Source organism: Wasmannia auropunctata, unplaced genomic scaffold (assembly GCF_000956235.1).
Source record: "Wasmannia auropunctata unplaced genomic scaffold, wasmannia.A_1.0 LD336088.1, whole genome shotgun sequence".
NCBI lineage: Eukaryota > Metazoa > Arthropoda > Insecta > Hymenoptera > Formicidae > Wasmannia > Wasmannia auropunctata.
The window spans coordinates 1,470,539-1,496,485 of record NW_012026802.1 but is presented as its reverse complement, the minus strand read 5'-3'; the positions used below and the strand labels follow the sequence as shown (position 1 = coordinate 1,496,485).

At 41.8% G+C, this 25,947-nt stretch overlaps 1 protein-coding gene and 1 long non-coding RNA gene across 3 annotated transcripts in view; both read left to right on the top strand.

The window, feature by feature from the left end:
* LOC105448219 (pleckstrin homology domain-containing family G member 5-like) overlaps window positions 1-25,947 on the top strand; it is a 90,855-nt gene that overhangs the window by 15,398 nt on the left and 49,510 nt on the right. The gene's annotated exons all lie outside the window — the stretch shown is intronic.
* Window positions 6,181-20,449, top strand: LOC105448218. Its single transcript, XR_974206.1, has 2 exons — window positions 6,181-6,824; window positions 18,098-20,449. It is a non-coding gene; the product is annotated as an uncharacterized LOC105448218 (long non-coding RNA).

Below are 25,947 nucleotides of genomic sequence, written 5' to 3'. Positions count from 1 at the left end.
TAATTAAACTGTCATCGCGGTCGGTCCATTATCGGGGCGGCCGATCGATCGAAATTACAAAGGTCAATTCACGAACCGATAAGCAAAGGTCACTGATTCGCGTGACCTCGCGTACCCCTTCACATTTGCGCGAGGGATCCGATCACGAATACCTGCGAATCCGGAGGCGAGACATCCGGAAGCGCACGATCGCGCATTTGGCGTCCGGGAGATAAAGCGAAGATTTCACGGCTTCAGACTCAGAGCGATAGACGAGTGCCGCGAGATTTACTGCCGGCTAGGCGGGAGGGAGCCAAGCACTGTGGCGAGAGAGCGAAAATAAGAGTAAAAACCGTAGCGTGAAAGAGCAGCGGCGATTCCGGCGGCGCACAGGCGAATTCACGTATAAATGATCCACGTACGGTCGAACCAAGTCGCTCTCCGAAATCTGCAATTTATCGTTTTTTCACGCCGCGTTCGTTTGCGATTACTACAATTTGCTAGCGCTGTCCTATGCTGAGTGAAATATTCTGTATTCAGTATGTAGGTATCTTTCCTCGAAGGAATACACAGGTTTACAAATCCACGACTGTGCTCTGCTTAAACCCTTCGGTGTGCTCTCAAATCCGCTACTGCGCCTCTCCCGAGGATCTATCTGTCATCTTTCATTTCTTCATGCCGGTCCGGTCTCCTCCCCCCCCCCTGCGCGCTGCTACCCCCCTCGGAGTGTCCGCGGGGACGGATTCCTCGCGCTCCCGTAATAGAAGTGTCATCCGAAAATGTTTTCTATCCCCAAGCGCTGCAACCGCGTTTCTCTTTCCTCGGTGATTTTTATTGGCTTAGTAACTTCGCCATTCATCACCCCGGCTCTTCCTTTTCGGTGTTAACATTCCGTCGTCGTGCGGCCCGCTCAGATATTCTCCGATGCCGAAGAATTCGTTATCTTAGCACTCTCGGTGCGAAAAATCGAGAAGCCTACCACAGAAATGACAAATATCTAGATGAACAAATTGCCTAAAAAAATGCTAAAAAGCCCCTTTGAAGATATCGAAGAATTAAATCGAGGAATACTAAAAATCTCAAGGTTTATATATGATGAGTAGAGCACGTTTCTGTTTGCTGTTCCGCGAAACGAGAACCCCAAGACAAAAGTGAGAAAGTGCGAAATGATCGATTGAAAGAGGAAATGACGATCGAAGGCTCAAACAACAGCACGTCAATGAGCGGGACGACGCGAAGAAAGGTCACTTTGGTCTCTCTTACGTCAATTCCTCGCGCGGCGGATCGCGCATCGACCGTAACCACTGCGTGTCGGTAATGGCCTTTGCGTCGACCGCGACCACTCGCGCGTCCGATCGCGGCGCGACCGCTACCACTGAACGCGATCGATCAGACTCGCTGCCGCGGTCGGTTTCCCCTCGATCGGTCGTTAACGTTAAACCGAGTCACCGTGGGCGGGTGTGCAGGAAGGAAAGAAGGATTTATCGTCTTACCCGCGCGACTTCGTCGTATCTCCTAATCCCGTCTAATAGCGGCATAAATTCGTGCGGTAAGCATTCTTAACGTCTCGCCCCCGTTAACGTTTCTTCTTCGTCTTCCTTTTTTTCCGCCGATCACGCCAGCGACTTACAGCAAAGACGTATCTCCCTAGACCGTTCGATCACGATCATCTCACTTTATAGTAACTTCCTTTCTCTCTTCCTTCTCTCTCTCTCTCTCTCTCTCTCTCTCTCTCTCTTTCTTCCCATCTTCCTGATTGCATTGTAATCGAAAACATCGAAAGCTCGAATTTGCGAATGCGGCGAAAGGATGCAACTTGCGTGCGCAAATCCCTTTTATAACCGCCAGTCGTTTAGAAGGTTTTAACTGCGCGCATAAACGTTCGCTGAATCGTGCTCGCATAATACTGTGCCGTAACCGTTGTGCTTATGCTCGGCGACTTAGTTAAATGATGTTAGCTTCCTCGACATTTTGGATTGACAATTATTACTTCATCTTCAGCGCACGCTGGAATAGCGAAAAGACAGTGACGAAGACAATCGTTTATAGAGAACGTTTGCAATACGTGCCTTCACTGCCTTCTTGCCAAGATTCATTTGTGCATTTGTGCAACACTCGCGAAATCTATTTGTTTCGCGGAAATTTCTCCCTGACATTGTCGGAGGAAGATGGCATTATGTAGTAACAAGACGTAATACATCAAGAAATTTCTCCGCGCGACATATATATATATATATATATATATATATATATATATATACGTTCCTTTATGAGCAAGCAATTTATTCGTTATTTTATTTCTTAATCTTAACAAACGTTTTGATATTTATAAGATTATAATTACAATCTGATAACAATGATGTTTAAGGCGACTGTAAAAAGAAATCTAACTCTGTTTAATTAGAAGAAAATATAAATATTAAAACGTTGTACGATCACGTTTCACAGGCTTAATCGGACGCTCTTGCATTTCTGCATTTCAAGCATCTGTATCAAGCGAGCTTTAATTTTAATACACTTAAGACTTAATTACAAAAGGTGTTTAAGAGTGAGAAAAATTCTTAGTACGTCTTACAGACAGCTGTATATTATAGCTGTTAATGTCACGCGATGCAGACACGTGGCAACATTACTGTCGTAATTATTTTGGCGAGTGACAAATGCTCGATTCGCTGTCACCGTGAGCTTTGTCATTCTTCGCGCGGTCGCAATCATCCAAAGATGCTTACGTCGCTCCGGGATCGAACCGCGAGCGTGGGCGAGCCCACGCGGGAATATCTTGAAAAGCATGCAGTGCAGGATTTCTCGATAAATGCACAACATGCGCGTGCTTTAAAGGACTGAATGCATATATTGAAACAGAAAGAGAGGAGTAAATTTGATCAAAGAAATATATTTATTTACAGGAAAGATTACGAGAAAATTATTTTTCAAAAAACGAAGTTTTAATATTATATGACTTCTACGACATTTATTATTATTATTATTTTATCAATTTAATAAATACATTTGTTGTTTTTCATTTCTCTGTATATTCAATTAATTTTCTGTTAAATTTATTTTGATGTACTTTTATTATGATGATTGGAAATATTATTTTATAATTTTACGCAATAGTAATTTTTAATGTAATACAAAAGTATATTGCGTTTTATCAGTGTTATAAAAGACATTTTATCTAAGACACAAATAAGATACGTTCTACTTTTTAACAGTAATGATGTATAATTAATTAATAAGCGTATATTAATCTTGAGAAATTCTTTATGAAATTTCCTTCTGCGGAATTAATAATATCTATCACTTTACAGTTTATAATAATTTAAAACAGTATAAAATATTTAAAAATAATCGAATAAAAAAACTTTGAGTAAGAAAATTTTAAACTTTGGAATTTAGAATATCCTCTTGCTGTAAAATTAATCTAGGCCACTGTTCGGAGAAGCGACGTAAAGTTTATGATTATCGACATGTGTGCGAACTTTCCCTGGGGGATGACTCCACCCTTTCATTCGATTACAAAGAAATTTTGCACCGGCAGTCGCATTCGAGTTTCACATTTGAACTGGCTTTTTAGGACTCGAGAGACTTCGTCGACGAGTCTCAATATTCATTAACATCGCGGCTTATTACTCGGCGTTGATTAGTTTAATTAAACGCATCCCACGTTCGAAAATAATATCCTCTTTTATTTTGTTAAAACGTAACACATTTAACGCAGCAATATTCACGCGAGAGCTGAATGTAGGTAACGTTGAATAGAAAATGGCGATGCATATAAGAATTCGCGGTTTTATTTCTTTTTCTGTGTCAATGCAGAAAAAAAAGAAAATATAATAGGATGAGAAATATATAAAAATGGAATATAAAAAGTATTTAATCGACATTGATGAGAACATGTGTTCTTTTAATATTGATTTAAGTATAAAATTAGATCAAGTGGTTGCGGTGGTCTTAAAAGCACAGTATCATAGATATCATTTTCACCGTCAAATAATTAATAGACACAACACGAGCAAAGGAAAGTTTCGTATGACTCTCCGCAACGTCTGTTTAGGTCGAGAGACCACATTCATCTCTTTATATGAATTATAACGCGTGGAATTACACGCAGCCCTCGCCGGTCAACTCGAATCAAGTTGCCATTCAAGCGGGACAGAACATAATTGCGTTTTGCGCTTTGCGCTTCGCCGCGGCATGCACGATACTTGACAATGCACGCAATAAAAGCAAATGCGTATATTTCCCCTCGCGAAATCCATTTCGGTCAAGCAAGTGGATCGAGTGCGATTTGTCGAGACGTAAGAGGATAAAAATCTCAAAATGCATACATACATGTATGTATATAATCTGACCGGTGCATTCGATATTGCATAATTTTGCGGCATTGCATGCCTCGCAGGAGAAGTTTGATGAAGAAACTGTAGCTTTTATTTTTATTTCATCTTATTTATTACGAAAATGCATACGAATACGATATGTGTCCGAATATTGAAATATCTTGTTCATTTCAATTCTATGCTACTTTCTAAAGACGCGCGTTGAGCTTTGCATTTTCGCGTTTTATCTATGTGATACACATTGTTACGTGTTGTAAGATTATTCAGTACTGTCAGCCATCCATCCGGCGAAGAATACATTATCGCGAATTTACATGAGATTGCTCGATCTTGCCAACTGTCCGTCTACCGGAACAAATTATTTTCCTGCTGTCACTAATTTGCTCCCGAGTTTAATTAAATTTATAAGCTCCATGTATGTGTGCGGATGTGAAACGTTGCGCCGGTAACGCTGTTCGCGAAATTAATCATATCGAAAAAGTATTTAAGGATTGCTTATTGTATTCATCACTGGAAAATATCGGTATCGCGCATTTGTTTCAACGTCCCAGATAATTATCCCGATTGAAATTGCTCTTTGATTTCTTTTGGGAGGGAAAAAATTGCCGTTAAAGCCCTATCGGTTTCGCTGTATTATCGTACTTGTCAAGCACAGACAAAGGATCACGACGTAGCCTCCAACGCGTATATGTTCCTAGCGTTACCACCATGGTAACGAGAATGGATTATACGGACCGTAGACGGATAAGAGCGATACTGGTCGATGTTTCCACCAAAGCCACCGGCGGTGCTTTGATGTAAAATTGAGATAGTAAGAGAAACGCGCCGGAGCCGGTGCGACGTAATGTTACACGACACGGTGTAACATTACATTTTACGAAACGCGCGTATTATCCAATAATTTCTATACCGACAAACGATTTTACTTTGCGTGATTTTTGCCGTAATGCGAAATGCCGAGAAAACCCCTCTGCTGAAAGGAAATGATTCACGAGGTATATCCGTATGAAAGAGACGTCGATGGTTATTAATTTCTGTGGACCGCTTTACAAGGATATCTTTTTTCAAACGAACACATGAATCGAACGCGCTACGCACCGTTTCGAAACGATCGCGCGTTTCAATTGCCCTGCTCCCCCCCCCCCTCCCATACTCCCCACGATAAAGCGATGAAATACTTTCTAGAAAAAGTCCCGTTTCGGTGCGATAAATGTTTTGTCGTATCGCAAGTATGCGAGTTACGCGCAAAATTGAATTGCAATCGAAACTGCAGTGGCGAAAGAACTTCATTTTTGAAATATCGGAAAAAAGTTATTGGAGTGAGGCCAAAAGTAATACAAGTTGGAGGACATTGATTCGAGGCGAGTTTTCACGTATAACTGGAGAAAGATTTAATCTGCGCCGTGCTGCAAAATTTCAAGTAGAAATTCTGTCTGCAAATTTAAAATGATACTGACGGAGGCCGCGTACGTATACGCTGTTTCGCGGTACGGAGGGTGAAAACGCAAAGTGCATACGTAACTCGCGGGAGAAAAGGGGGCTGCGCGGTAAACAGATAGACGCGTATAGAGCACCGCCTATCGACGAGTTTCATTTCGATTCGCGGAAGGAAGACCTAGATCCTGGCGATTGATAACAGATACGCGCGATGCGTTTCACGCGGGGCCGCGCGGCGCGTCGTCCTTGACGGGCGGCCTGCACTCACTCACTCACTCACTCACTCACTCACGAGAGAGGGTGGATTTCCAGCGACGCTCGCGCATCCCCTCGCCGTCGTAGTCGACCGGCCGGCGGGGTAGGTGGCTGCGTTCGAAATATCGGCCGAGGAGTACCGCGCTCTCCCATCGAGTTCTCCCTTCAGTGCGACGCGCGACTTAACGCCGGCAGGACCGACGCGCCGCCCTCGCCCCCTTCAAGTGAAGCTGAATAAGACCTGCGGAGCAGCTACACACGTGAGAGAGAAAGAGAGAGAGAGAAAGTTTGAAATCGGAAATCACCGCGGGATGACGCTGAACCGCATGATTGAGTCGAGTGAGTCGACATAGGATTGAGGAAAGGTCGTGCGAGCGATATTTCGGAAAAGCCGATTTTGTTTGGAAAGAAAGATAAAGGGGGCGAAAGAGTCAACAGAGAGAGAAGGGAATTTCAGCGTTCAAATTCTGAAAAAATTGACACAGGCGCAGAATCTTCTCAGTCGAGAAAAATTGTCGGACGGTCCGTTCAATCTCGATTTATAAAACATGACAGAATAATTTCACGACGAACACGATAAAGAATCGAATCGATCGCACGGAAGAAAAGTCAACGCAGAGAAATAAAATTTAAAGGATACGCGAGCGCCGTTCGCGAAATATCGAAATGCGCGTGTTGTTTCGAGAGTAAGAATTTTGAATAGCTTGGGAAAGCGAAGTTCTGAGAAGAAAGTCCCGTTGCGAGAGGACGAAATTACTGCACGAGAACGGAAACGCTCCATTGCCAGAATGTCATCATCTACGAAAATCGAAGGTAAATTCTCGTTTATGTTTGCGTGAGCGCGCCTGATTCACTGAAAATCAAGTCTCCTATTCAGCAGGGAAGATATTGATTAAAACAATCGATCGATGTGATTATTTAAAAACTGCACTATATTGCTTGCGATATATGTATATCAAAATATCATAAAGGTTTCAAATCAACGAAATGAAGTGCATGGGCTCTCAGAAAAAAATTTAAATTGCATCTCTAAATTCTCGAAAAATTGCGTGTCCACTGCAGTTAATTTTACGAAAAAATATCATTTTTACAATTGTCACAGAAACCCTTTAAAAAAGCCTTACCCACGATACTGTTAATTGCATATTGATATAAACATTTGTCTACGTAGGCTTTACAATTTTTACAGCGCTTTTACGAAGTTTCATAGGTGACTTTTTAACAAAAAGTTATCGTTTTAAAATAAATGTTTACCGTAGCATTTTTTATAGCGAATATTTATTATAAATAACCAAGCACAATATTAGCTATTAGAATCTATTAGTGTCATATTTACTGAATCAGTATAAGTTAAAATTACAAATTATGAGTATGTTATTTATGGATCATCGGTAAATACGTCCTGATCAACATAAATATTGATATTTTATTATATGTATATTTATTAAAATAGAGAAAGTATATAGTCAGTTTACATAAAAAATTTTTCTAAAAAAATATTGACAGAGAAAATGAGAAAGAGAAAAACCGTAGAGAAACAATTCCTGTAAACTTACATTAAATGCTGCTACTTTATCATGCATGTATTGATAGTGTATTCAAAGCACTGATAAAAAAGTTATGTAAATGGACGTGGGATAGTTGATTGACAAAACACTTGTTAGGTAAATAAAATATTTTACTACGTCTATTTAATGCACGGAAAAGAAAAAGAGAGAGAAAGATTTAATCCACGTTTTTATCATGTATTTAGTGGAAAGATGGAGTAAAAAAATCTAATAAAATGTAACTTTCTTCATGGCGGTCAATATTTTGTCGCGCATGGTCGCACGGTTGTCTTTTTATCCTGGAATAACAATTGTGGAGGAAAAATATTTTCAGGACGCACATTGTAACTTTCATCGACATCCACACACGCAATCGCGAGTGCTTTGTCTCGTCGATTTGCGCGCCGAAAAGTTTGAATCGCAAAATCGATATGGCTCGCAGCGTCGACGATAATTGGATCGTTTGCTGGATTGCAAAGCGGACGTTTCGTAGGCGTTGCAAATTCAGAGTGTCAAGAATGAGGGCTACAGCGAGAGAGAGAGAAAGAGAGAGAGAAAATAGATGTAACGTCGATACAAATTTAACTCTCGGAACTGCGTGGCGATTTTTAATCCGTAAATATTCGCTCGCGTTATTTATATATATTTAGTTAGCCTTTCCGATGGCGGATTACGATACGTGAATACGCGCGGTTAAGCTCCGATCGCTGGATTCCATTCGGGCCGATAGCGGATTTTTTTTTTTTCGCTCCTCTTAATCACCGCGCGGATGTAATGTTTCATGTATGAAATTCAAGCAAAATCGAGCCTGAAATTTCATTGTGCTAATATAAATTAAATTATTTCCATTGTAACGTTACAAATAGAATTTGTGTTTTCCGACTTCCTCTTTTGCAACGATCTGACACGCTTTGTCATATCATTCGAAACTGACGTGCAAATATACGAACAATTCGTTGTACTGTCAGCGTGATCCCCGAAATACCGTTTCCATCAAAATTTCGATTTCGTGAATGTTACATTTTAGTGAATGTTGCATCCTTTTCCCAGACGTTTACTTTCTTATCTTTCTTGGAGAGAAGGAGCAGGAGGTGTCGGGGCACTTGATATTTGCAGCGAGACACGCAGTATAAAATATACGTATGTGCATAACATGATTGATTGTCCATGCGTTTACATCCGGCTCGACGAGCGGCAACTCGTCGGCAGATAAAGAAAGAACTGCTTAGGGCAAGACTGCTGCATAAATTAACAGTTTCCCGCGTCGGCGAGGCAATGCCGTTCCTCGTCTTCGATCGAACTCGCCCCCATCGATCCGCCTCGCTTTAACGTCGGCACGCGCGGGGGCCGCGCTGACAGCTGCAGTCGGTCTCGAAATCGCTTGGTACCGCTTGGCAAAGCAATCCGATTCACGTTGCCCGCTGGTCCCGCCGGCTTGACTATCAATTTCACGGTGATTTGAGCGCGGCGGCATTATGTGGATCGTCCGCTCGGCGGCAACGGCGACGACGACGACGACGACGACGACGTTTCCGTGCCAAGGCTGCACAGCTGTCGACGCGATCGACAATTACGAGATACGATCTCCGTTATCGTTCCCCCTTCTCCGTTTTTTCTCGCAAAAAACAAAAAGTCACGTTTGACGACGTTGTCGCCTCTAATAATTTCCATCTCGTTGGAAACTATCAGCGTTCTCGGCTGTCGGCTAGCTTCTTTCCGCGCGGAAAACTTCCCGCGGAGATAGCCCGGTTCTCGCGCGTACCGATCGCAAAGAGGATCGAGGATACACGATCTCGCGGCTGTCGTCGCTGCAGGGGAGTGAAGCGATATATCGGGTTGGCATTGCTGCAACTGGGGTTGCGTGTCAAACGTCTATCTTTGCGCGCCGAACCATTTCTAACGGTATTGAAATAATACGAGTTTGAAGGTTTTCGCGGTGCAACACAATTGCTGCATTTTAAGCCGCGACCGTTTCATTAACCTAAGCGGCTTTCTTTCGCGGAGGAAAGCCGCCGGTGAAACCGCGGAGCTCCGGTTTTAGCGGGACAGCAATTTCGGGAACGTATCACTTATTTTGCACCCGAAAGACTTCTCCTTATACTCAAAGCGGATGCTATGACGGATAATGTCGGATAACAGAAATTGACAACATATTTACAACTTTTATTTTTGTACAGTTATCAAATCTTTCAAACCGACGAGTTTTTCTCAAGCAGCGCGTTTCAATGAACCGACGTTGGCGACGCAAAGTGTTACAGATAAGAAGTAGCGCGCGATAGATAAAAATTATAAGCGTCGACCTGACAGTCCTTTGCGATTCGAATTATTTTTCGCGAATTACCGAATATCATAAGGACTTTATTCTCAGTTTAATGTAACCAAGATGAATTAAAGAATTATTTAGAGAAAAATTTCTGAACGATCTAAAATATAGCGCGCTGATTGAAATTGTGCATTGATTTGAACATTTGGAATGTGTGAGAGACTAACATATTCCGTGAAATCCCGTTTGTAGTACCGCGAACTCTCGGAGCGACGCATCTGTTTGTCACCCAGGTGCGAATGCGCGATTACGGCATTCTTGCGCGGCGGCTGCCGAGATATATATCGGACGTTTCGCTTTATCGAAAACTGATTTACGCCGCCCTGAGCACTCCGACGCTCAATCCTGCCTCTGTATTGTCCCCTCCATTATTCGCCGGCGCCGCGTTCAATGCGGTCATTGCGTACACCGCAATTTCGATTCTCTCTCTGTCACCTTCCCGATGATGTATATCTCGCGCTTGTATTGCGATGTGCAGTACGGCGATGTTCTGTAATTCTCGGAAGAAACGCGTAGCAGCGGATGGACGCTCTTTCCCAGCCATCAGACACTCGCGATATGATATCGTTGTGATATTAATTATAACTTTGACGTGATATTGATCAAAAGCTGTAACTAATAAGAGTGTGAGTCCCTTCACCTTGCTCGGCGTCAACTACATAAGAGTATGACAAACTTTGTTATTGGAATAGAGAAAAAGTTTCAAATTAATTTTGATTAATCTTCTGATTTAAATAATATGATTTGGATTTTCAAACTAAATTTAAAATATTTTAAGCATTTCATGTTATTACTATTAAGCTCTTAGATGGCAGGGAGGATTAGTAAATCCCACCTTAATTAAGTTATTTATATATGTTACATATTTTCACCTTGATAACGCCGGGATAAAATCTTCCGCGTTCCGCCGCGTTTTCATCTCGCGTTCTCGAAGCCGAAATTTGCAATATCAAAAGCATCTCGCGATTTCGCGGAAGAATTGCACATGTCTCTGCGAAGAGTGGCAAATACCGTCGTATTTACGGTATATTTACCGTATATTATTCGCACGGGTGTTTATGCGTGTTCCAAGAACAAGTATCTCCGCTCGCGTCTCTTTCTCCCGGGTCACATGTGTGCATCCGCACAATTCCCGCGCGTAATAACTCACCAGGAAGTCAAGGTTGGGCGTTTTACAGGATCATGCGATCGTACATTCAGCGCCAACGGTATCGATTCGCGAAACGGCGCGAAACAATTATTTTTACTATTGCGGAAAACTTTGTATTTCACGCGGCGGAGTGTATTCGCGTTCGTTCCATTTAATATTAAGGTATTCTGCAAATGCACTCTGCATTTTAGAAGTTCTCGCGATATCGCAATATTGCGAAATTATGTCGCGCAAGTATCTTCATGATTTTATAAATGTCTTGACAAAAATATGCAGCGTGAAAAATAGCAAATTCTCTCCGAAGTTTTATCTCTCTTTCTCTCTCCTCTCTCTCTCTCTTTTTGTCGCAACTTATTTTTGTATTAATTTAGAAGTTGCAAAATATTTTTGCTAAATATAATAACGTCATCTCGTTAAAGGTCTCGTAAAATAAACTTCTCAAGTTACACATGTTCAGCGCAAATCGATAAAAGTTCTAGCGAGTTTCGAAGTGGCTGTGCGAAAAATGTATGATACTTCGCGCGGGGCTCTCGCACGAGAAACACCGTAGTTTAGTGTACGCTAGATTAATCGCCAATCGAGCGAAAGGAGAAAACAGTCGGTCGTTTCGCGGAAATTGATCGCGCGGGCAGTACCGAAAGCCTCGGTAGTTCGCGCACGAATTTTCCATGGAAACGGGCATGGTCGGGGCACGTTTTCTCTTATCCGCGCTTAAATTACGTATTAATTTTATATAGAGACTTCCACTTGCCTGTAAATCGCATCAAGATCGGCATCGTTGACGAGTGGCAAGTCTGTGCAATCAAAATAGTGATTGATCAACATACTAATATTGCACGTGGTTTCGCATTGTTGACGTCACGAATATCTCACCTAATCGCGTAACGACCATCACATCGAGATGGTCGTAATGAATCGCTCTCGAATCGTCATTTTCAACTGTCCTTACCGAATAGCCCTCGCGCGCATCGATGGGATTTGCTCTGAATTACAAATTCTTAATCTCTCTCAGCGACAACAGGCATTATACTTCTGAGTATTGTAAAGTCGGACAACAAACTTTCTTGCTTTCCGTAAAAAAAGCCACGTATAAATCACGAAGCGCCGCGAAACATAAATCATGAAACTTTGCACGTTGCTGCAGTCGGAGGACAGACACCGTAAGGATTCGACTTCTGAGATCGCTATCTCTTTCCTCTTCCGCGGAAACTGACTGTTCACGTTAAACTATTATATCCGTGATGGCATGCAGGATTGATAACGATTATCGCGAGGTCTCTGCGTCGTCGATATTTCGCGCGCGTTTTCGGTTACATTACTGCAGTACTTTACACCATATTAAGGGATCAAGATCAGATACCGCTCTGCCGGAAAAATTTCAGAATTAACCCGTCATACCACGTCGCGGTGGAGATTAATAACCTCTCCGCGGTTATTCGATTGGACGTGACATTAATAGAGCAAGTAATCAAAGTCGGTGCCGCTATTTCGTGCTATCGATCGGAAAGGAAGCTCAAAGGAACGGAAACCGCACTTTAGAGCGTGAAATGAAATTTCACCGGCTATAAAAAGTTAATTACAAAATCAGCGTCGCCGCCCCCTGTGAAAGAGAAAACTTTCTGCACAAGTTTTGGGATAGATTCGGATGATCGATGAGGTTAACTCACCCTGCGAGCGAAAAGAAAAAGAACGAGAGAAAAAGATGCGAAAAAATTCTCGAGGAAATCGATGGAAGCTCGTACGGTCAAATTGGTTGTTCGTCAAAGAGAGGAAAATTCACAAACAATGAAAAATTACTACAAATATTACTACAAATTTTCGACGGCCGTGACTGTCGTCTCCTTGAGCAATATTACGCAGTTTCACTTTTCGTATATCATGTTTAAATTGTCACACTAATCCATCTTGCATGCCGTCGCTAGTGATAAAGCTATTCAAATTCGCCAGTGGTTGTGCGTTATCAGTTCACGCGAGAGTTACGGATTACATCGAGCGTCGTGATAAAATCCCACAGGGATTGGAGGTCGGGCGGAATTAATTAGGGCGACTCCGACGAAAGTGTCACCGATGACATGATCGATATATTCATTCTTCATCGTCGTGCGCCGAGAGTTCTCCGTCGTCCCGACGAATTGTACCGCGGTCCCCTTTAATATGCCGATAAGAATGTCGCCGATAAGAAAAAATAAATAAATAAAACTCGAGGCAGAATGCATCTCGGTGAAATTCGTCCCTTCCCTTCTCGCTACGCGAATATCGTAATCGATCAATGTCTTCAGCGTCATTCGCTTACATTACACCTTAATGGCCACCGAGAGCCGTGTTGAAGTTCGTCGACGAATCTTGCTTGAGCAGTTCATTCTCTGGACGAGTGTCACGTATTTCCTTTCTCTCCCTCCGGACAAGGCGATTCAATGGGGTTTTTGGACCGCGCAGAACGCAACCAATTCGAGTTTCAAATCGAGTTCTTTCTCGACCATTGAAATCTTGAAGATTTCCGATGGCTTCGCACGAATAAAGCCAGGCATTAAACGGTTATAAATGTGTGCGATATATATTTTAAAATGCGAATTTAGAGTGCGAATATATTTTAGAAAATACTCTTTTGACAGATAGTAGATGGAAATATTTTTGCAATCTTCTTTCTAATACTCCAATTTTCAGAGGGAACAAAGGGGAGGAGAGAAATAAATAAACGCACACATTAATGAAAGAACAACTAAATTCAGTACTTTATAAGAAGTTCTAACTAACTGAAATTGAAATATATTATATGCAGCAAAGTAGTGACACTACTGACACTTGAGTGTCTGTTTTTAGAGATTTTATTTCTGTTATTTACGTTGTAAAGTTTCCCAGTTTGAAATGCGAGCCGAGAGAAGAGTGTGAGAAACTGAAATACTCGAGTAATTTTTTCCCCTCCGCGCGCAGGAAAAGTCCTTTTCGCGCCGTAGATGCGTGGTGGATGAAAACTCCCGGGTTGGAAGCTGGGGTTGCATCCGCGTGGGAGAATGTAATTAATTCTCGTCAAGTGAATATTTAGGAGCGCGCGGTATTTCACGTGACATTTCGCCACAATGCGACGGGGAAATGCTCGCGCTGCACCACGTCCGGGACGCGGTTTTGACGATCGACTTTTAATAGAAGGTTCTCCAATGATATTAAGATTGACATCGTCGTTGTATTCATGATGGACACTCGTTTAACGGACGATATTTCGTGAATATGCGCTTCGAAGCTTAACATTTCTTTTTTTCCTTTTCCAATGGCAGTAAATCTTTGGTCTATTTATCGGCATTTCTCAGGGATCTCCCCCCTCTCTCGACGCAAAGAACCCCATCGTCGCTATAATCTTTCTCTCGGTATTACATCTTTTTGAATTAAACCCTACATTTTTCGGGATATTTTGAGAATGGCCGCTTAAAGACTCCGTCATTTATCACGTACGATTACGATTATACACGAGTTTTTTGCCCCTCCGGAAGGGCGAAACGCGCGGGGATACTTACGAGGCTCATTGCATCGAAGAAGCACCATTTTTCATCACGAACGATGACTCGCGGATCGCGCGCGCGGACGGGGCCAAAATCAAAGGTTCGTCCTTGCCGCGTGCAAAAAAGCGCCTCTTTAAGACCGCGTTTTCTTCCCCCTGGCCTTTAATCGCTCCTCCGCGTGACCACAGCTAATGGCATGAAAAAGCGAAACGTCACTGCAAACTGGCAGAAGTGGGTTATATCATGGCAGGTAAAAAGGATCGAGACCCGCCGCGACCCGTCGCACGGGAGATTGTTTAAAGTCGAAACCGGCCGCGGGACGACGTAATCTCGAATAATACAAACGTTCAGTGAATAGCAGGTGAGATAAAGCGCGGTGATTTCGCAGAAATCCTCCTCCTGAGACGTTTAAGCTTGAAATCCGATCCGGATTTCGTTAACTGCGTTAATTACATACATTGTATCGGTAATGATGTCGAGAAGCAGATAAACGGTGTGTCTTATCTGAAACGATTAAATAAATTCACTGGAAAGTTTAGTGGAGTCAGAAAGTTGATCAATTTAAGTGGCCTCTATTATTTATTTTATAATATTTATTCAAACAAAATTTTTTTAAATAACAAGTTATTATAGTATGATTTTTATAAAATAATATTTACATAAAAAATGTTTATGTGATATATCATATGTGTGTGTTTTAAATATTATTCTGCATTTTACATAATATAATACCTATCATAACTCTTGCAATAAATTTGATATTTGACAGACGGGCGTGAACCGAAAAAGTTAACATAAACATAATAGCTCCAAGACAAAATGTAAAAAATTGAAAAATGAAGAAGATGATGTGATGCGAGCTTATTTAATTAAAAAACCATTTTACGCGCAAGTTTTAGTTTTAGTTTGCGGCTTCTATTACGATGACCCACTTTCACGTCAGGCCCGCGAAACGATCGGGGGAGGCAGGTAAATGATAAACGGTAGCAACCACAACAGGTCCGGCGATATTGCAGGAATTTCGCCGTTTACGAAAGTCAGATCATCGCAAATTCTTGAGATTCAGCTGGGAATCTCCGGTGCAAGTAAGCCGCGTCCCGATGTCTCGCGATACTGAAATTCCGTATGCATGTCGAATTGTTCGTTGCAGCACTTCTCATTCTCGCGCGGAATTACCGCGTGAGATGCGCGTGCGTATCTTTTCGCGCGATTAAGTTCGCGAATTCGCGCGTTCGCCTCGGGCGTTTAATTGGAGATCTCTCGAACTCCACGTTCCTCGATTGATTCTACTCGCGCCAAGACGCGTCGCAGGATTTTGAGAGCCGTCCTTCACAAATTCCATGCATTGTCTCACGTAGATGAGGTAGATGCTCACCGCATCGTGATTTCGAGCGGCTACGGGTGAACTCGTGTTCTCCGGTTATTCCGAAATCTGATTAACCTTCGAGTTATCTTCAAGAGCAGTTTAACATCGTGCATATTGTAGTCGAAAACAATGATTAAAATTCGATTAATTACTGAAAAATATAATCAAGAACAAAAGTGAAAGAGAAATTTTCTATCATTTTGTATGCTTTAATGGATTTAATGAAAAGAAATTTTTTATCACAAGATATTCCGTTTTATCACAGATTATTTTAGAGATATTTTTACATAAACCTTTTTTTTATTGTGTTTTGCTGAAATTAAGCAGCTCGCGTTGCTCGAGATATTTAGCGCAGATGCTCACAAAAGCGTCTCTTGCAGCAGTCATTTCCCTATTCATTTTATAGAATGCTAGAGCGAGAGGACAAGACCTCTTCGAAGACATTATCGTTCTCAACACAGCGATGTCTTGGCCCTTCAATTAGAGGGCAGATGGTACCGGTGCAACTCAGCCACCGAATCTTTCTAGGTGACCTAAATTCAACGCTCACACACTCGATTAATTAGTCTCTACGAGTGGCATCCTCTTTTCTCTCTCACCTACATCTCTCTCTCTCTCAAAAACACGTGCTGTAAAATCATATTTAGGTTTGAATTTCAAATTACGTCGCATTCAAAGCACGTTTTACTTCTTGTTCTTTTTTTTTCTTTTTCGCTGTTTTTCATAATTCTGCCTGTCCTCGAATTTTTAATTCTTCTGACGCTGTTTTTATTGCATCAAATGAAAAGAACACAGGAACAGGAAGCGATTGAATAATTGTCGACACATAGAATCGTGTTACAGTATGTAACAAAATATAATTTTGCGCAAAATTGTATTTTGTCCGACCTCTGTAACCTCGATAAAATGAGTCACATATTTATTTCAACAGAATGCAAAGAAGGATTTTCCGTATTACGGGCCTCGCATTGTTCATTTGGCGGTTTAATGATATTAAAATATGACGACGACGGGTAATATAGTCAGGTATAAACGTCGCTACATTTAACATAATGAGGAGAGAATATTCATAATATTCATTGAATGCCTTAAACTTTACCCTTTCAAAATCCTGATAAATATCTTACAATATAGAAGCCATAAACACAGCGGTTGTATCTTGGCTGTATCCCGATTCTATCGCATTGAAGATTACCTTCCATTACTTATTATTATTCATTCGGCTTAGATAAGGTTTAAAACTGCCAGTCTAAGGCGGTACATTGCAATACGTTGCGTTTACAAGCATCGAATATTGGAATATGATTTTCTTTATATTTAGCCACAGAAAAAAAAAGAAAATTTTAAATTGCTAAAGATTTCTCTCTCTCTCTCTCTCTCTCTTTATCTTTCTTTATTTCAAATTCTTCAGAATCTGCAAACGAAAGGATTAATTCTAAGGAGTCTTACGCATGAAGCTTATTATATCCGCTCCGTAATGGTTTAGCATTATTTCATCCATCGCTGTAACGCCAAGATATCGCCGCGAGTTTCCTCTGTAAATCCTTTAATCGAATTTTGCACTGTTTACAATTGATCCCATTTGATGTCTTCAGGCATCAGAACGTCCTTTAGATTAGAACGTCCTTTGAGGTGTCCGACACCACGAATTCTCCGCATTGTCTCACGAAAATGAAGGATTATCGATATTGCGTGGTTTATTGGCTAATTCCTGCTCCTCCTTCCCTTAGCTTCCCCCTTCCCCGCCTCTCTCTCTCTCTCTCTCTCTCTCTCTCTCTCTCTCTCTCTCTCTCATATCAATTACCTAGACGAATAAAAATATTAAAATAAAAATTTCAAAATATCTAATATCTAGTCTTATAAAAAATATATATAATTACAATATATATCAAATTCATTGAATAAAAAGATGCAAGGATAGAATGTAAAAATATAGAAATACTTGTACAATTTAATGATAGAAATTTTTTACAATTAGGTTTAAAATAAAAAGAATTAGGAGATTAACAGATACGATTAAATTTCTTATATAATGTGACAAAATAAATTGCAGTACATGCAGTTTTTTTGTGATATAAACTCTTCTCTGCGAGACTTGATTTTTCATCGTTGTTATGCATTTACTTATGCATATCTACCTCGTGCATCAGGCGAGCTCCGTTAGTAATAAAGCTCCTTAATAGACACGATCGATTCGGTTACGCAGATGCCAGGCATTACATCAGGCCGTCGTCGGAAATTAAAAAATGCGCTCCCGTACTTTGAAGAAAACGCGGGGAGTCTTGACGAAGGAGAAAGGTGATCGAGGAAGGACGAGCGGATAATCGAGATATATCACGCGATCATCGCGGAGGAGCGAATGATATAATTGCTGGCAAAACGTTCGATCGACTGCTCATCGGGAAAGCTGCCCGAAGGATCGCGGCAAGTTATTTTCCCAGCGGCGAGCCTTGAAACGACGCCGATCGATTCCTCGAAGGATAATAACACTCCTGGCTTTCGTGGTCCCTGCGAGATACGCGGGACGTCCTTGGCCTCGTTCGCGCCAACAGGCTCGAGAGGTGTTTCTTTTTTTTTTTCGCTCCCGTTTTTGAAATCCTTGCGTGAGGGCTGTGCAACCCGGAAGCTCGCGTTCTTTCGCGTCCGACTTGGAAAATCGGACTCGGCGAGTGCGGATTTTTTCCGCGGATTTCCATCCCTCCCCCTCGACCGTTCCGCTCCTGCGAGCTGTGTATGCTTTTGTGTATGAGAAAATTTTCTAATTAAAGTTGCAGCCGCGTTCGACTCACCGTACCGTGCGTGTCGGCCTACGCGCGATAGGATCACGTGATCGCGGGCAAAATCAAGAATATAGCGTTAATCCGGATCTCGCTCTCGAACTTTCGGTAACGTCATGCATACCTCGTAATCTGACATGCCTGAGCGGACTACTATCAGCGGCAGAGAACTCCCATTGATGTCTATACGCTTCCAAGTAGATTTTGCCGAGATTAACGTGAAGCGAATTCATGAGGTAATAAAGCGAACAGAGATTGAGCGTCAGATGTAATTTCCGGTGTAACGATTCAGGCCTTTTGAATTCACAGCCGAAAATCCGACAGCTGAGACGCCGTGTAACTTCGCAATAATTCGTTTACATCGTACGTCGCTATTGTCTCGGTAAACAATAATTTTTTTATTTATTATTAGTATAAAACTGTGGATATAATTAATTATAAGGAGAATAAGCGGAAGGAAACTTCTCAATTTTGAAGGATTACGAAGGCGCAGCGCTGCTAGAATGCGCAACAATTGATGGCGCGCAGATGTACGTGTTGAAAACTCGCGACGAGTAGAAACGCATGAGACATTTCTCCGAGGAGTTCGCTTCTTGACATTGTGCCGATAATGCCAATAGCGATCGCAATACTTAGCGTTATCATTTGCTTTGTAAACCGTTTGATGTGACTCTTCGTTTGAGACGCGGAACGTGACATCTCGCAGAAACGAGTATAAGAGGGATACGTGCTCCCGAGGTGGCAACGAATAAGCTGGCCGTAATCTCCGGAACGTGAACTCCGGCGTGGAAGACGGAAGAATTTTCCGCGGAATATTTGCCCGACGGAAACGCATTTTGAAAATCACCAGCCACCCGGTCTTCTCTCGCCGCGGAGAGAAAAGCTGCGCTATTATAATTTCATTGGAGTTACGGAACAGAGGGAGAATATATGCAACTTTTGTGGCAATATAGAGATATCGCTTGCAACGTTATTAATCGATCGTCCTTGGAAATTTCACGCGAGCAAGTTTGAAGGAAGGATGAGAATTGAAAATTTGAGAACCCGTTTGGAGTTTTTATGTCGTTAATCTTCTAGAACGAGTATTTCATTGTCGAAGAACACCTGTGACACTTTTAACTTGTTTAGCAACCATATGTTGCTGAATAAATCTTACGCATAAAAAGGGATGACTTAACAATAGATCGCAAGTTTTGGATTAGAGGCATGTTATGCTGTCCATGTTAGAAGGAAACTAAACGATCGTACCTTCAAACTCGACTTGTTCATTGTTGCGACGAGTGACTGCGAATCGAATTTTCGTTGCGAGGCGATGCGTCACTGTAGCACAATCAGCTTAATCGTCATACGCTGCCACCCGACATAAAAATTGTAATTCTTCATAACGAATGGACTTGGTGTAGCGGAAGATAAAGGTGTTTAAAAACTTGGCGGTCTATTGGGTGGAAACTTCGCCGGGACGGCGGAACGGCAGTCGGAAACTTAATCGATGCAGCACGAAGTGCAGAGGGAAGTACACGAATAGCACGAGACACTTGACGCACGTCAAGGAACGATATATATGTACGTGTATGTGTACGTATCAGTTTTCGTGTTTTTCTCTGCTGGCAAAGACTAGTGAGGGTTGTAAAATTTACGACGAGGCAGTACAGCGGCTGAAAATTGCCGCAAGGGAAGGCGCACCCGTAAAAATTGCGCAGCGTAAAAGCACCACGGGAGGAGCAGAAAAATTCCTACGTGGTGGTACTTGCTTTCCTCGATAAAAGGACCGCAATAAAAGGGGAAAAAGAGAAAGAGAAGAAGAGAAGAAAGGTCACGCGAGAAGAAAAGAGCTGTCCGGCGATCTCATCGAAATATTGTCCAATTAAGTCTGATAAACTGTGTCTAATTAAGCCAGGGAGAGTGGAAGCGCCGGGCGAGCACGTGGAGAAGGGCCCGACGGCGCGCAAGAGCGGCCTCATACGCGGTCTCGTACGCCGATTGAGCAGCAGCGGCCGAACGGGGCGATCGGCTCGCTCGATTGTCACGTGCGGCATCGGCGGTGGTGGCGGCGGTGGCGGGTCCAAAGGTGGAAGCGACGGAGGTGGTGTAGCAGAAGGCAACACGAGTCCCAGCGGTGGTCACGTTCTCGCAGCTGAGCAACAGTCGGTCGCGGGGGCCGATATCACCACGGTGTCCGCATCCGGGACTCCCCTTGGTGGCCGAGGTACCCCGAGCCGACGGTCCAGCCGCGATCTAAGCCCCTCGAAGAAATCGTCGTCGGCGTCGTCAGTGACCGGCCAGCAAGATGCGGTGGTGGTGGCCAGCCACGGGGGCGACGGCGGCGGCGGTGGTGGTGGTGGTGGTGGTGCCGGTACCGCGTCGTCTTCCGGCAGCGGTACCGGCCAGGATTGGCGGAAGCTAGTCGGCAGCATAAGGCGCAAGGTGCGCCGCAAAACCACCCAGAACAGCTCCAGCATATCCGAGGCCGCTCTGCAGGACTCGACGAATCGCAAACAGGATGACTTCCTCAAGGCCGCAATGAGGATCTTCCTGGTGGTCTCGCCGCCGATGGGGCGCATTCAGGTAAAATGCGCGTATATCGGCCGCATAATCACGTTTTGCTGTTTTGCATCAACATGCCAATGCCTGGATGCGAATGCTAAACACTTTTTCTAGCCTGCTTGTCTATCGTTGAATCTTGATTTCCATCATTGGCCATCTCATTGTAGAAAAAGATATCAAATGAAGACATATAACATGTGATAAACGAAATTTAAGCATCAATGTCTAATTTCTTTTAAATTAAGTGCATGAGATGAATCTTCTTACGTAAGACCGAAGCTTACATCATATTGAATATCTCATCTATCACGCTCTACATATAGACACGAATATCTTCTTTTCTCTGACGTAAATTGCAATCGCTACAATGTACAATATATATCCGCATACTTTTCTTCACTCTTCTCTACTCTCGTCGGGCTGATCGGCGAAACCGAACAAAACGTTTGACGAAAAAGAAACATTTGACGTTACCCTAGGCAGAAGATGCTTTCTGCACAATCATACAACTCGGATCCAATCGAATGCTTTTATTCGATGAAAGGAGCTGATAATTGCCTTGCGGATCTCAGAGACCCAGATAGGATTTACTTTTCACGGACAATCTGGTTTCTCGTGATAAAAGGAGAGATAGCTTCTTCGCCGTTCGTCTCGCTGCTATATTCGAAGCGTACAAAAAGGCATCTTATTATTTTCGGACTTTAATTCCTTCGGGCAAATGCACTTCATGTCCCAGTTTCGTCTGCATATGTCGCGTCATATTATTAGATATATATTGTTGTCCATTTATTTTAATATTTATATACATATTGAAATATTATATCAATATATCAATATTTCCATTTATTTCGAATGATATACGCTATTATACATCAAGCGAATGCTTGTCATGTTAATAAAATCAGATTTTTATTAATTCCATTTGCGGGACGGTAAGCAATAGCCATTTCAGTGTACAATTTAAAGGCTACTATGGGGAATATGTCTCCGGTAAATCACGACAATTAATCTTTTGTAATACGCAACGAGTGGAGCAGCCATGTATTACAGTCGTTCTCGCAATTACGTCGGCCGACGAGTACATTATTCGTCGATGGGTTGTCCGAAACGGGGACGTTCTGCCGTAGATGCGCGAAACAAATTGTCTCTGTCGTAAAATATCCACGCCAGCGGAATACCGGGCGATTTTGCGGTGTTGTTCGCTAGACTTCCCGCACGTTCCTGATGTCGAATATCTCTCTCCGGTATTAAATTGAAACCCAAATTATTTAGAGAGATACTTGGAACATTAATAATATCTGTTAGTTTAATTATATCAAATTATGCGCATGCGTGTCCCAAACACGCGTCTACTGTCGCTTTGGCGTGCGAGATTCCCTCTCGTCATCCCAGATTTCGGAAATTCCGTCGTAATACACCGTGGAGCGATGCGTTATCTCGCTCCGCCGCTCTGTCTACCTGCTTCCGTCTGAATTTATCAATCAATCATGCCTGAATGGGCGCCTTAGTCAATCAATTGATCGGTCCGATTAAACAGACGGCACGGCCTCTAATCTACGCTACGGCTCGGTTGCTCGATTTTTCTTCTTTTTTTTCACCTTTTTTCCTTTTATCAAACGCGCGGCTGAATAGACGTTGACGCGCGATATAACTCCCCCGCTAATCGATTATATCGCCGCTGTTTGCACCGCGACCTTTCGTCTGATGTAACAGCTGCATTCGATGACCCGCTCTTCAACAATGCGCCATAGTAGTCGCGTGGATATTTGCACGCGATCGTATCGTCGCTGTAAGTGGAGGTCGATTAGAGGTAATTAATAATTCTTATCCAGATGTGGGACATTTCTTACATATCGATTCTTTAGATATCGATTATGTCTTGGGTATTGTTACATTATATTTTCTCCAAAAGAAACTAATTTAAAATTTTTATGTATTAAATTAACTAAACCATCTAAAATTGTGCATTGATTTCTATCAAGTAAAAATTATTGCTGATGTGCGACCTGCTCAGGATTACGTCAATTTACAACAACTTTGTACAATGGGAAAAGAGATCGTCCGCTTTAAAATGAAATATAAACGACGTACTGTTTATATTAGTACGGATGATTTGTATAAGCAGATTCAAGACATCAAGAGACATAAGGCTGCTTCGTAAGTAAAAATCTGCGAGGAAATCCCGTGTACAACCCCGTGCTTGTTACGCTACCACTTCACCTACTTTAAGAAGAGTCTCTTGTAAAATCAAACCGTTGCACTGCGTCTTTGCGAAAAAAAAGTCACTTGTTGTTTCTCATTATAATTTCGGAGAAGAAATCCAGCGATTTTACGAAAAGAAATGTTCGCCCGTTTTATCTTTAATTCAATATAAAACTGCTTCAATATAAAACAGTAAAATCGTGTGTTGCTGCGGATCTACCACTATTATTACAAATCCAGCGCAATCGAGTAAATCTTTTTGAATGAAAGTCTTGACATTTTCTGCTGAATGCGAGCGTAAAAGTAAAATACTCTGGATAAACTTTTTCCGATCGCGACTTCTTTTCATTGTTCTTCGATGCATTGTCGGAGCCACTTTTTCTGACCGTTAGTGACATTGCAGATCAAAGATATCTGTTGACCTAGATTTGAAAGTGTTAGATCGACCCACAGATACTGCCATGTGATAATATCGTGGTTGATGTAACAAGATATATGTACACGTACCTGCATGTGGTACGCGTTTAATGTGGTTATTTTCTGAGTACTGTAGCGTAAAATTTTACCTTTCTGTTACGCGTGACCTGGCCATGTTTCGTTTAATATAAAAAAATTAACGATCAACATACCGTTCGTAAAAATTAAATTTAAAACTTCAAATTAATTATTTCGGTAAATATCTAAAAAATTATGTCCAACTTTATATAGAATAGTAAGTGCTACAAGCATAGTTGTTATTAACTGTAACAGTATTTAGAGAAACGTCAAGTGTCTGTAAAATATTACTGCCACTTACCTTTATCTTCTTTTTAGCATAAAAATGGCGCATACATATGATGTAAAATTATTTTAGTTTTTTGTTTTTTTTTTTTCATACATATGCTATAAAAAATTGCGTATCCCTAATATTAATATTATACTCGTGTAAATTATTTTGCTAGAATAATGGAATGAATATTTTACGGCATAATATTATTATCGACGGTATATTTTCTCAAAGATCTCGAAGAGAGCATCATCGAAAGCGTTATATCTGCGATATCGAGTAGCATTTATCTATGGATAATGTAAGAAAGATGGAGAGAAAGGAGATAAATCATTTTTTTCGATCACCCCTACGATCTCTCCTGAAGTAAATAACGTTAAGGCATTTTTATCCATAATAAAAAGCGTTAAGACGTACTTTTATCTTTAATCATTCTTTTTCTAATATATATTTTAAAAAATAAGATAATTTATTGCAAAATGCTTTTACGTTTATCTATCTATGATGGCTAACTAAATCTTACTTTTGTTAAGTCGAATATTTATAAGAAAGAAGTAATTATTGGAAAAATATTTATAAGGGAGAAGTAATTATTGAAAAGTAATTAGTTAAAGAATGAATATGAGTGGCTCGACTTTGTTTATTTTCTATTTTTACTACATTTTCATATTTTAATCGGTGGCAGTTTCTCAATTTATCACGCAGGCGAGCGCAAAATTTCTTCTGCTAAAAATAATGAGCAGTATGTTGCTGGGAAATCGAAGAGCGAGCACGATTGCGCAGTCGATGCTAAATGGACCATCGTATTTTAATCAAAAATATATAACAGCCTGACCCGCGTGCGTCAAAGGTTATGAAACGGTAATGAAAATTCCGTTGGCTTAGCTGTAGTATGGTACTAAAAGTGGAGTACAATGATGGAGTAGAGAAAAAAGAGAGAAAGAGAGAAAGCAGAATATATCAAGCATCAAGTGGCCATCTTATCTGATAGGGGAAGAGGTAGTGTTTTGCGAGAGATTGATGGCTGACGGGAAATATATGGAAAGGGGGTGTATAAGAGGAGCGCGGATCAGAAGGGTTTCGCGGGAACTGATGACACGTGATGTACACACACACACACACACACACACACACACACACACTTTTATATATGTATATATATATATATATTTATATTTATATATAATATATACATATAAAGATGTCAGTTAACCAATGGGCCGCGGATGAGCGTTTCGTGCGAAACGAGTCGCGAGTAAGCACGCGTGTAAATTTGATTACTGGTTTCATGGAGCGCGTGGTCGAAAAGGGCGAGCGCGTTAACGCGGTAGTTTCCGGCCGAGCGCCGTGTGAAATTTTTGCGAGCCGGATGAACTCGCGACGCCCCGAGGTCCCGTTGTTTTATTTCCCGTATCTTTCGCGAGACACGGGAATTTCTGTTCTTTTCATTTATTCACAACGTAAATGAGAGGGGAGGGGGAGGGAGAAGGAGGAGTGAGGTGCGACGCGTGTGCACGTGCAGTAATTCGGGTGCGAGTTCAAAGTCTCGCGAGCGTGTATAATGAACACACAGGTGCGGATGCGACAAGCGCGCATCGTATCAGCTCTGAGCGTTTAAACGGCCATCGAACAAAGGAGCGTCAGCGTGAAGTTGTCGCTATGTGCACAAAGCCAGATCATGCATCCAAAGTAACATGGTAATCCGTCCGTATCGTATAAATTATTCTTTCATCGCTATGTATTTCCTAGTTTATGCTGCGGTATTTT